This window comes from Erpetoichthys calabaricus, chromosome 7, assembly GCF_900747795.2.
Source record: "Erpetoichthys calabaricus chromosome 7, fErpCal1.3, whole genome shotgun sequence".
Taxonomy (NCBI): domain Eukaryota; kingdom Metazoa; phylum Chordata; class Cladistia; order Polypteriformes; family Polypteridae; genus Erpetoichthys; species Erpetoichthys calabaricus.
This window is the reverse complement of record NC_041400.2, coordinates 80,274,177-80,287,592: the sequence shown is the minus strand read 5'-3', so window position 1 is coordinate 80,287,592 and position 13,416 is coordinate 80,274,177.

Below are 13,416 nucleotides of genomic sequence, written 5' to 3'. Positions count from 1 at the left end.
TTAGAATTACCAGACATTTACAGTATGCATGTATGTTAAAAAAGAGTGAATTCTGTGTGTGTATGTGTTTTTTTTAACTCGGATTTAAGATTCTTATCACCATCAGGATTTTCATTTTGCTTTTCCAGGTACAGTAGAACCTCTGGTCACAAACATTTCCAAACACGTACAAATCAGGTTACGATCAAAACGTTTGCCAAAATTTTGCATCTGTTCATGACCACACGCTCTGGTGGTGAACAAAAACACTGGCGGCCAGTTTCCCTACACGCCAATGATTTCCCATTCTGTGTTTCCCATTTTCTTTTGTTTGCGTATACAGGGTCTAACAAAGCAGTTGATGTTGCAAAAGGAGTTACAATGTTAACCAAGCAGAGACCTCAAGTGCTGGAAGAGGTGGAAAAACTGTTGCTTGTGTGGTTGAACGAGAAGCAACTTGCAGGGGATAGCATAAGCAAGGTGAACATATGCAAGAAAGCCAGGAAGATTCATGGCGATTTGCTGGAAAAAAAAATCCTTCTTCGAGTGGCGAAGGTGAGGAATTTAAAGCCAGTAGAGGATGGTTTGAAAAGTTTTGCAAGAGAAGTGGCATTTCATTTTTTTCCCCTGTGCTTATAAAAAAGTATTTACAGCGAGCGGTTCATAAGGGTCTAGCGGGAACTCTTACAATGTTAGTTTTCTCTGTTGTTCAAGGTTTTCTCAGTGTTATTCAATGTTTTTACATTTAGTTTACTATTGCACTGTGCATTCTATGGTATAATTAGCTATTTTTGTGCTTAAAAAATATATATATTTACATACAGTTCGTATGGTCTGGAACGGATTAATTGTATTTACATACAGTCTTATGGGGAAATTACGTTCGGGTCACGACCAAATCAGAATGCATCCAGAGTTTTGGAATGAATTACGGTCATGACCAGAGGTACAACTGTATTCTGGTTACTTAATCCGTTATTCACTAACAGATATGTTAATGATCTGACACTTAAGTAGTTACAGCCTTTTAGCATTTAGTGTCTTTTACCCAGCTGTCTTCTCTGTTTATTGTTGTTATTGTTAGAAGACAATTAAGGGAGACAGCTACACAGAAGAAAGCAACTTAATAGGAAAACAAGAGAGTTAAGTATTTAAAACAATAGCAAAAATACAAATATTTGTAATTGCCAAAAGTGTACAAATCACACTGTTCTGATTTTCTAAAGAAAAGAGAAAAGAAAAAAAGACAAGCTAATAAAATGAGATCAATTAAAGGGAAAATGACACATTGTAACACATTGTTCCCAGTTCTGAGTTTGGCAACCAGATGAAACTTAGATGAAAGGCATACTCTCTTCACCTGCTCTATTCTGCTTATTTCCACATTCAAATGAACCCTTTACCCCAAATAAAGGTCATATTATGCAGTCACGTATAGTCAGTGAAGCCTTGGAAAGATGGATTGTAAAAACCACTTAAATCAGTATTCCTGGGGCCTCATGTATAAACGGTGCGCACGCACAAAAATGTTGTGTACACTTGTTTCCACACTCACATTGCAATGTATAAAAACTACACTTGGCGTAAAGCCATGGGCATTTTCACTCCAGCTCAATCATACCCAAGTTCTCTGCTCGGTTTTGAAACTGGCGGCACCCACTCCAAATACTATAGCTGCTTTAGCATTGTCACTCTCAGTGCACCATTGAGTATTTAACTCACTGTATCTGAGTGTGAAATCAGACCTGTACAGCAGCTGATCGGATTATCGGGATACAGCATCTAGCACATACTGTCTCAGCCATGCACACAGTCCATTTGAACATCTCCCATACAGTATGGCAAACACTTCAGAGCCTTTCCTGTAGGGACCTCGCGGTTAAGAAACAATTTTATGCCAAGTGCTCTAAATGCACTCAATCAGTTTTGGATAATGTTGATTTTGTACCAATGAGGAGAACCTCAGTTTTGTCATTATTTAAGAAAATTTGAAGAAAACCAGGATTTGATTTCTGCTATGCAATCAATAAGTGAGGAAGGTGGAAAGGAAGCAGTAGGTTTGCTAGTGAGATAGAGCTGGGTGTCCTAACTCTCCTCTGATAAGTCAGTGGGAAACCGATGTTTTGTATTATTTGAAATTGGAAAAAATCAAATTCTCAGTTAGAGGATCTGTACAAAATTTTTTCAAAACCTGTCAGGATCTGATCAATATTATTTTAGAATAAGAGAAATAACTATTACCGCATTTAATTCCCTTCTCCATCTCTTATTTACATATATATTTATTTCTCCCTTTCCTTTGCTTATTGTTGTCTTATTAAAAAGCCCTAAGCAATTCTCCTTTAGCTAAGCTCTCCTTCTCAGGGGTGGGGTTTGATTTGTCTTTAATTTGTTTGGTTATAAATTGATCTATTTGTATGGAATTATTACAAAAAAAATTAATAAATAAAAAAAGAGCTGGGTGTCATCAGCATAACAGTGGAAGCTAATGTTATATTTACGAAAGATATTACCAAGGGGAAGGAGGTAAATAATGAAAAGGAGGGGCCCCAGGGCTAAAGTAACTGCGGTGGGTTGGGATGTGAAAGTTTTAAGCTGAACAAGCTGAGTGCGGCCTGAGAGGTAGTATCTGAACCAATCTAGTAAGGTGTGGGTAACACCAATCGAAGATAATCTATTGAGAAGAGTAGTGTGACAAATAGTGTCAAAAGCTGCACTCAGATCAAGGAGGATGAGAATAGTAATTAAACCGGAATCAGCTGCCATAAGGAGGTTATAAGTAATTTTTATAAGCACCGTTTCTGTACTGTGGAGGGGACGAAAACCAGACTGGAACTGTTCATACAGATTATTTTGAGATAAATGAGAATGAAGTTGAATAGCCACCATTTTTTTCAAGAATTTTGGAAATGAAGGGTAGATTAGAAATAGGATGAAAATTACTGAAATTAGTCAGATTGGCACCAGGTTTTTTTTAGTATTGGCATTATTGCAGCAGTTTTAAAAGATGAAGGAACAGTACCAGTAGTGAGAGAAGAGTGGATTATAGCAGAAATAAAAGGGACCAGAGAGGGAAGGCAGGCTTTGACCAGAACTGTAGGGAGGGGGTCCAGTTGACAGGTGGATGGCTTAGACTTACAGACAAGATCTGAGATTTCTGAGAAAGTAGGAAGCTGAGAAGAGGAAAACGAGTGAGTTGGTGGGTGAAATTCAAATGAAGTACTGGAGGAATCCGTACCAAGAGACTGATGAATCGTCTGGATTTTTTCATTAAAAAAGGACATAAGGGAATTGCAAAAATCAGTTGAGTAAAGGTGAGAAGGTAAAGAATCCGGGGGTTGTGATATTATTAAGCAGTGAAAACAATGACTTGGTGTTGCCTTCATTGGAAGAAACAATGTGAGTATAATAGTTAGATTTAGTTTGGGCAATGCAGTCCTTGTAATAAAGTATATGGTTTTTGTACATCTCTTTGTTCACAAAGAGTCCAGTTTTTTTATACAACCGTTCAAGTTGCCGGCCTTTGGCTTTCAAAAGCTGAAGTTCAGGCGTGAACCAGGGAGCAGAAAAGGAGAAAGAAACAGATCTAGTTTTTAATGGAGCGACAGAGTTAAGAATACCATTAAGTCCAGTGTTATAGTATGAGACCAGTTCTTCAGGAGTGGATAAATTATGAATGTCCATAAGGGAGTCAATACTAGAGGAAACAGAGTCTAAATTAATATTCTTAATATTACGGAAAGACATGAGACGGGAAAGCTTAGTAGATAGATAGATAGATACTTTATTAATCATTGGAAAGTGCAAGTTTAACAATGAATGAAAGAAGAAAATGATCAGTTATGGGGAGTTCATCTGCAGTACAATCATGCGGGGTAACTCCAGAACAGCAAATCAAGTCCAAGATATGTCCTTTGGAATGAGTGGGAACATCAGTATGCTGCTGGAATCCAAAACTCTCAAGGCAGGATGTAAAGTCTCTAGTAATAGGGACATTGATATTATCCATATGTATATTGAAATCCATCCATCCATCCATTATCCAAGCCGCTATATCCTAACTACAGGGTCACGGGGGTCTGCTGGAGCCAATCCCAGCCAGCACGGGGCGCAAGGCAGGAAACAAACCCCAGGCAGGGCGCCAGCCCACCTCTGTATATTGAAATCCCCCATAAGTATTATGTTTGATGAAACAGTAGATAAGTGTGTAAGAAAAACAGCAAAGTCACTCAGAAAATCATTTGATTTAGGGGGCCAGTAAACAGTCGCAATAACAGTAGGAATAGGTCCAGTTAATTGACACACAAGAGATTCAAAAGAACTGAAGGCAGTAACAGACAATGGCAGGACTTTCCACTTCTCACGATACATTAACGCGAGACCTCCTCCCCGGCCAGAGCCACGGGGTTGAGAGATGTAAACAAACCCCAGAGGAGTGGATTCGTTAAGTTGGGAAAAGTCATGAGGTTGTTGCCATGTCTCGGTTAGACAGAAAAAGTCAAACTTACGATCAGTGAGGAGATCGTGGATGAGAGGTCCCTTGCTCGTAAGTGAGCGAATGTTCAGCAGACCAAAGTTGACAACGACGTTATCGTATTTAACAACGGTACTAGTCGATCGGGCTAAGTGGGCTAACACACTGTGGTCAGTGACTCTACCTAAATTACGTGGAGGACGTCGAGAACTGGACCAGATGGAGTTTATTATTTTCGAACTGTCAGCTTGGATACTCAAGCGGGACCCGCGGTGGATGTATCTCCAACGGGGGAGGAATATGATGTCTGGGTGGAGATACAGCCCAGTCAGCGGAGGCTCGGACAGGTGGAAGCGCAGTTGGAGCAGCTCGGCAGCTGAGTACTGAAGCAGGCCTGTCGCAGGTAGGATAGCGAGTGACAGGAGGGACCAAACAAACACGAACCAAATAAATATCCTACCGGTCCATATGTTAAGTGAAAACGCAGACAACTCAGATGTCCAGAGAACAAAGCCAGGTAAGTTTCAAAGTGGGGATAGGCTGAAAAATAGTCCATACACTGCCAAATCAGCAGTCAAGCTAGAAAACATTCTAGCTTTAAATGATTGAAAAATAAGACTCAACGAATAAATCTGCCCAAAATGTAAATGAAAACAGTTGCTTACTCCATTAGATTGCAAGTTAATCGTAAAAAAAAAAGTTAAAAAGTTACCGGCGAGCAGTCACGCCAGCGTTCACTCAATCGGATGTTTTTCAGTTTTCTAGTGTGAATTCTATGCACGGCGTTATGCAGGAGGTCCCTGGTCTCCTGAAATTTCTTTTTCAAACACACAAAAAGAATAACCAACAACTGTCTACTCTGATCTTCTTTCAAGTAACACTAACATTAAAAATAATGATTGCAATTCTGAAAATACTAGCTGCACTTTAATGTTTACTCTAGTAACAGCTATCCAATATGTATTTGTATTCTACCTCTTTAAAGTTACCCACAATGCATTTCATCAGTTATTGGTGTTGCTGTTTCCCATGATAGACTAGCCATCCATCCAATGATACTAGGATATTAGACCCTGTAATGTCTAAGCTGCTTTCAGAAAAGGATAGAACAAAAGAGTAGCTAAAAGAATGCTGAATGACAATGGACTCAACTATTTAGGAAGAAACAGACATTGGAATGCAATATATTGCTATTCCACTTGTGATGCTGACTGCAGGCTGCCTCTAACACTTAAACTTTTTTAAAAGATTTTTAGTGTCATATTTGGTATATGCTATCAAAAGCACAGAAAAGAAAAATGTTTCACTCTACCTTTTTACATGATGCCTCCTGCTCATTTTCACTTTCATTTATGTCTTACTTCTAAAAACAAAGGACTGTGGTACAAGTAGATCCTTCTATTCAATCAATGAATTCAATCTGTGCATACTAGGAATGCTTGTGCAACTCCCATGTATTGTATAGTGTGCAAGTCAAACATATTTTTGTTTATCAAAAGTTGGGGGGTGGAGCTGCAGACTGTAAGCTTTTTGTTAAAAATTTTTAAAAAAAAAAATTATCATCCATATAATTTTGTTGGCAAATGTAGACAAATTTCCACTCTAAAGTAATCTATGTATGCTTTTACTGCAAGTGAGATGAAGCAACAAAGATAGTGTTAATTTTTACTTCAATGTCAGTTTATTATTTATTCTCAAATATCCAACGGCATTTGAAAGGGTGATTACTAGAATGCAGAAGCAATTTTAATAGATATTTAACATAATTTAAAATTCTCACCTGCATAATGCCCATTTCCTACTGAAGCTATGGAAGGAAAAGGACAAAAAGAAAAAAAAACTTGGGTATCTACAGAGGACGGTAGGAGATGCACCCTTGGGTCCACAAAATAAAAAGGAAGATGCCTAGCTAAAAGGATTAAAAGGTCCCTGTGTTACTAATCACTGGCCATTTAGTGGAATGACCTATTGACACACACAACAGAGTGCTTGAGAAACACAATATTGAAAGAAAATCTCAGTAGATTAGAAAATAATAAAATGATCCAGGAGATTTATGACAAGAGGTCAATGCCAAGTTGTGTGCAACAATGCTCAAGGAGAAAGGCCTTTTCTGTAGAGAGGTCAAAGGAAGAGCAGAAGGGTCCAGGAAGAGAAAGATACAAGGTGAGGAAAAATATATATACAAAAGATCAAGGAAATACAGTTAGAAATGAAGGACCAGTAGGAAGAGAAGTTTGGTATGACAGCACCACACCATGTGGAGAAGTACTTGCGTGTCAAAAGTGACAATGGGTTTCAGTGGCCAGACCTTTACCATAATACTATATAAAATACAGATGGTGTACAAAGTTAATTTGAGTATATTGGTAATTAGAGTTTTTGAGTAATAGAACACATTTTTAAAAATTGTATCCCAAGATAAAGGGAAACGGCATGGGAGGTCACTTTGCCATTATACTCGATATGCAAAAGGACTTTTACGTGCTTTACGCAAGGCAACTTACAGAACAGTGTCAGGTTTTTTTTTATCATTTCATTGACTTTAATATGAATAGTATATGAGGAACAAGCATGTGTCAAAATAATAGGAACATGCTGCATGGTTAGTTACAGAGTAAAAAACTGACTAAGCAGAAACTTCAATAATTAACCCTGGAAAAGAAAAGGTTCAGTGTGAAATCAACTTTAAATAACTCTTGATCATAACCACTAAGCAACCTTAAAATCATCAACTGTAGCAGACAGAAGAGGCAGAATTACAGAAAACAAATCAAAGTGTTCAGTTGTTCACAGATTATTCTCTTTATTGATGTTACACAACACAGATCAATAACAATGTTAAATACTGGTATGAAAATGTTCACATAAAAAAAGAAACTACTGATGTGCCCTTATGCTATAAAACACATATGTTCATCATCTCTTTAAATAAACAGAATACTGACAATAAATAGAAGTTCTATAAAATGCATACTTAAGGCATACTCTAACTGCAGATAGATCCAAAGCCATGAACAAGTGGTGGTTTTACTTACACCCCCCCCCCCACCCCCCAAATAAATATATATGCTACTTTGTCTTAACATTAATTTATATTATATGTTTTCCTTCATATATTAGGTTTATGTGGCAGAATAAGGAAAAACTTGCCCAAACCTCTCTCAAAAACATAATGTCCAAACAGATATTCCAAACCACGTATGGCCCCAAAACCCAAACTCTATCAGAAACATATCTGTGATCAAACTATGTGACATTTTATTTATATGGCTGTTAGGAGTTGAACTGATGTTACACCTTAACAGTGAGCATTTATCATACATTTTGCCAAATGATTATGCCTTCCAAAGAAATTCACAGATGAATTAGAAGTGTGTAGAATATTACTGTATATTTCATAAAGCTTCATGTGTTTGTAATGGCATCTTAAAAATCATAAACTTTCTCAGATGGGAAAAAGGCAAGTAAATATTATGAAATTTTTATGAAATGCACATTGCACAACATTGATGGTATGCTATATTTTGAGGCCAAATGATGAAATAAGGACGATTTTTAAAGAATCTGGGTTAAGTGTGAGAGTGTGCAGAGTCAAATTAGCTGGCATTTTTATAGAGTTGTTAAAAACATCACTGAGAGCATCTACAACTCCCATCTGTGTCAAAAGCACAATTATTACTGTACCAAGGGAACCAAAAGTGAAGTACAATGTTATTCTCATTAACTAAAAAAAAAAAAGTTGTTAATCAAAAAATAATAATTTTGTTAACTAAAAAAATAAAAATGAAAAACTGAAAACTATAAATAAATGAAAATGAGAAAATATAAACAAAAACAAAACAATTTTTTTGTAATTTTAATTTTCACTACATTAGTCCTTGAGCATAATTTATACGCGAGTGTGAAGTTGCAGGTATATTTATTATGTATTATTTAAAACCGTGCAGTCATAAGTTTGATCAAGAACAAGTATTGATTTGTGCAAGTATCCTTCACTACTGTCAAGGATCTGAATCTGTGAGTTTCATTGGTCTTTTCATTGATCAGTCAGCTTTCCCTTCTAGAACTGAGAGTGAATACTAAAGTCTCATCATTTGTCAATAACTCATTCTGTGGATTTCATTGACCATAATTGACTATCAGTCACACATGACACGTTAATTTGGAAGAGGCAGCTAAATAGTTTAAAACTTAAACAAACTGAGGATTAGTAAAGCTCAAATAGCCAACCCCATGATTAAAATTCAGTCATTAGGTAGACTGGGAAAAATGTTACCTTTATACGGCAAAGATGGTAGGAACTTTAAACATTTAACCTTACTACTAACAGATATTCCTTGTCTATTGACGGTTCCATTGCAGTGACGGAGTAAGCAGTTGTTTCACTTCTATCAACTTAGTCAATGTTACAAATACATTTAGTTTTAATCTGGTTATTACTAGTGATGTTTTAATGTTGGTGATACAATGTCACTGTGCACATTCCTGTTACGCTATCGTGATGAACTTCTCCATGTTACATGCTTCATCGATGTCAAATGAATGAACTACAATAATTTGAATATATTTAGAGTGACACAGTTTTGCAAAGTTTTTTAACTGGGGATCTCCCACTGAGTGTTTACTTTGCAGCAACACTCAGGTCTAGCAAATGAATAGCCACTGAATGCCAGAGTTCTGTCGGCATATGGTTATAAGACTGATAATAAATCTACTCATATCCTATTCATTGTTCCTTATCGTGATGAGTGATTGTAACATCAACATTTACATTCCTACATGTAAGCATACAAACATTTTGTTATTTGTTCATGGCTTTCTTCTTTTTCTTCCCTGATTATTTCTTAATCTAATTCAAAACCTCGACTTTCATATATTTATTAACGTTTGATATTAATTTGTATTGTGTTATTAATGTCATCTTTGCTGTTTTTTTCCTTTAACTATTAGTGAAGCGCTTTGAACATGCAAGGTGCTATATAAATAAAATGCATTATTATTATTATTATTATTATTAAGTTCCATTAGGGTATGGAGTTTGCATTTTCTCCCCATGTGTATGTAGATTGAGTGTGTGTAACTTCAGATATTGTTTTATAGCTGGAAATTAGAAGTGTGTCATTAAGTACTCTTAATTGCCAAAATATATTTATTTCAACACGTGTTGTTAAATTACAACCTCTCAGTTTAGGCTCATGGGAAGTTATCCAAGTTTTGCATGTAGCTTATTAAGTGAAAGATCTGAGAAGTTGCTATAATAGATGTTCAGTATTTTAGTGTAAATGGCATGCTTGTAGAAATGCAGTAAATACATGGAAACACTTTAAACTGTAATTCTGCAATTACTGTTATTACCTCAGTTCAAGTAGTTACTTCAACAATATTTTAAAAAATAAGCAAAGTAAGAATTCTCTGGAAGAAATACATTTTCAAAGTTTCAAAATGGGTAGATGACATATTCAGCATCAGGATATATCAAAAATAAATATAAAATATGAGTACATGTGTATGGTGATCTTACTACTCACAAAGGGAATCTCAAAAATAAAAAAGCATTTTTGAAATTAAATAAACATTTGATTAAACTTGCTGCAGGGAAAAGGTAACACATGACATCAAAGCACATGTATTATTTGATTCTTGCATTTTTGATTATACTAAAAGCCTTGATTATTATGAGAAAATTGAGTTCTATCACAGAAAGCAAAATTGTGTGTATTAATTGACAGGAATAACATGAATGATACCTAAATTGACAACTATAAAGAAAACCGTTTTTAAACGTGCAAAATGGTGCACAATAACTAAAATGTTATTTACTGAAAAAAAAAATTAAAATGAAAACTAAAATTAGAAAATGGTAAAAAAAAACTAAAACCAAATAAAATAAAAACTAAAAAATGTCTAAAAACTAGATAAGGACAAAGTGATTCGTAAATTAGTGATTTGTGATGAACTGCTTAGAGAGACTGATAATATGACATATTTAAAAGGAATATTCACATAGTTGAGAGCATTTCCATTTTGCTTATCACCAAAACTAGACCCATACCATCCTTGTAACAGCTGGAAAAAAAAGAAAAACTATGATATGGTAGACAAATCATGATACAGTTAAGAACTGTTATTCCATCTAGATTGATCACCAAGCTGACCTACTCTTGGAAGTTAGTGACACTCTCTACAATTAGGATTAGGGTTAGGGTTGTATTTTGGACTTAACTGACAGACTCAGGCATTTAATGAATGGCTGCATCACTTCCTCTGCACTGATCCTAAAAAGAGGCATCCATCTGGTAGTGTACTGAGCCCCTTAATATATTACTTGTTCAACTTATCAATGTGTAGCCAGAAACATATTCAAATCCTTCACAAAAATCTGCTGCTGACACCATTACTACCAACAATGATAAGACTGCTCACTGAGAAAAGATATGCATTTTGGCAGAGTGGTGTCAGGAATCAATTTCTCCTTTAATGTCAGCAAAGTCAATGAGCTAGGAATAGAATTCAGAAAGGAGGAGGTAGACTACACTACCATCTACACTGCAGGTATTCTGTGGAGAAGGTCAACAGCTTTAAATTTCACAGACTTACCATCACTAATGACCTAAAGTGGGCATAACACATCTCAGCTAATCAAGAAGGCTCATCAATACCTTTTATTGACATTTGAGGAAAGCCAGGATATATCCATCTGTTTTCATCAGCTTTTACAGGTGCACAGTGGAATTCATTTCAATACACACATAAGGTTGCTTAGCTGAGGAACATAAAGCACTGCAGAGGGTGGTACAGTCAGCTCATGATTACAGGTGATTATACAGCTCTCTTATGCTCAGGGTGCTTACAACACAAATTGGCTTAGAAAGACAAACAGTATTATTAAAGATTTAAACCATCTAGCAAATGTCACTTTTGTCTCTACTTTTATCCAGCAAATGGTACAGCACCATTAGCACTCCTACGATAAGATTCAGGGACAGTTTTTATCATCAGATCACAAGGCTACTCAACTGCTGCTTATGCTGAAAATGCATGGGCAAACCTGAATTGTTTGTTATGTTTATCAACTTTTGTTGGCTTTAATGTATAATGTATTTTGCCTCATTTATTGTCCTTTTTAATTAGATTAATGTCACATTACTATGGGAAATGTAAATAAAAATCTCAATGTACTGAGTACACATGGCAATAAAGTTGAAAATGTTACAATCTTAAAAACATTTTAATTTAAGGTCCTTCATTACTTTTATAGAAAAATCTGTATTTGTTTCTCTTAAACTGACAGCCATTTCAGTACATAAAGCTGTTTGCAAACCTAGCAAGCAAAACCACTGTCCAGTGTCCTCTCTCTTATATTCTTTTATTTTTTGGTAATAAGAATTGGTGCTGACTTACTTAAGTCTTACTTAAATATAAAATTGAACTACTTCAAATACATTAAGCCTAAATTCACTGGAATTCCATCCACTTGAAGGAGGAAAAAGGAAATGATAGAGCATTTAATTCATCAGTCTAAGTGAAATATGTAGTAATGTAATCCCACTACATTTTCCAAGTAGTAGATTACCCCATCATGTCTTGAGATACAAACAAAATACTGGAAATAAGAATATATGGGTAAAAGTAACATGCAGCTTGTGTTCTGAACAGCAAAATACCTTTTAAAAATGTCACCAATTATAAAGTATTTTGAGGCTTGGAAACATGCTGTAGGCAATATAATAGCTATGAAATGATTTACAAAAGCACAATTAGAATTTGGACATCAACTAACCAGAAGGACATCAACTAGAAAAAATAAAATGCAGAATTGTTTACCTCCACCAAATGCATACAAAATGGATTAATTCTGCTGCATGCGCACATTGTTCTGACAAAGCTAATGTCATAAGTCCCCACCCTACAACACCCCCAAACCTGAGAAGCAAAGAAACTGGGCACTGTCAAAAGGAAGTGTTTATATACTGTAGAATGCCTTAGTGAATCACAAAACAAATTAAGAAGTAACACTTGGAAGGACCTTTCTTAATTTAGACAGTATAAAACATTCAAATTAAAAACTGATTATGATGTAAAATAACTGACTCATAATCAGTGAAAAAATGACTTGACAGGCAGAAATTTTTCTAAAATCAAAGTGAGTGTATGCTTAATCTCTGTTATAATACCTTTATGAAATGCATAAAACATGTTAGTGCACCAAAAAGTACAAAAAAAAAAAAAATCAGACAGTTACAGTCTCAAACACTATAGATATGAAAGGTGGAAAACTTTGCAAAGGAGAAAGCACAATTAAACTTTACAAAAACAAACGACACAGACCAGGAATAATCAACCATGAAGATATGCTTATTGCAGTCTATGAACAAAAAAAAAAAAAAAAAAAAAAAGAGGATAACCTTGAATTAAATAACAAATAGTACTGTAGTTTAGGACTACACGGATATGCTTGTTGATCTTTATGGCTTTTAATCTGTCAAAATGCATCAATTAAGTTTCTTGGGTACAAAGAAGGAAGATGCCCCTGACTGAAAACTTGCATTATATTAGGACAATTAAAGCTTCATGGAACTGCTTTGAGCTAGCAGTTTTATTTTATTATAATAACTAAAAATATAACTCTTGAAATAATATACCTCTTGATTTTAGGAAGACTAGTACTGGCAAGATACAGTACCTCTACTGTCCTATTTAATTTTAGGCAGAATCTACACTCCTGGTCCCAACAAAACACTATGCTTAATTCCTTATAACTTAATTCTTATACACAAAATAGCTCTTTTAACTGACACTAGTTCTGGAATTATTCAAACTCTTCATTTTTATATGTGCCATTACTGTATATTCATAATAGGATTTGAGGTGCACTGTACTTTGTATAGATTCAGGAACCTGGTATAAGAGGGAGTAGATAGTAAGCGTTAAACGGTAGTTTTCTTCCAGATTCAGGAGCA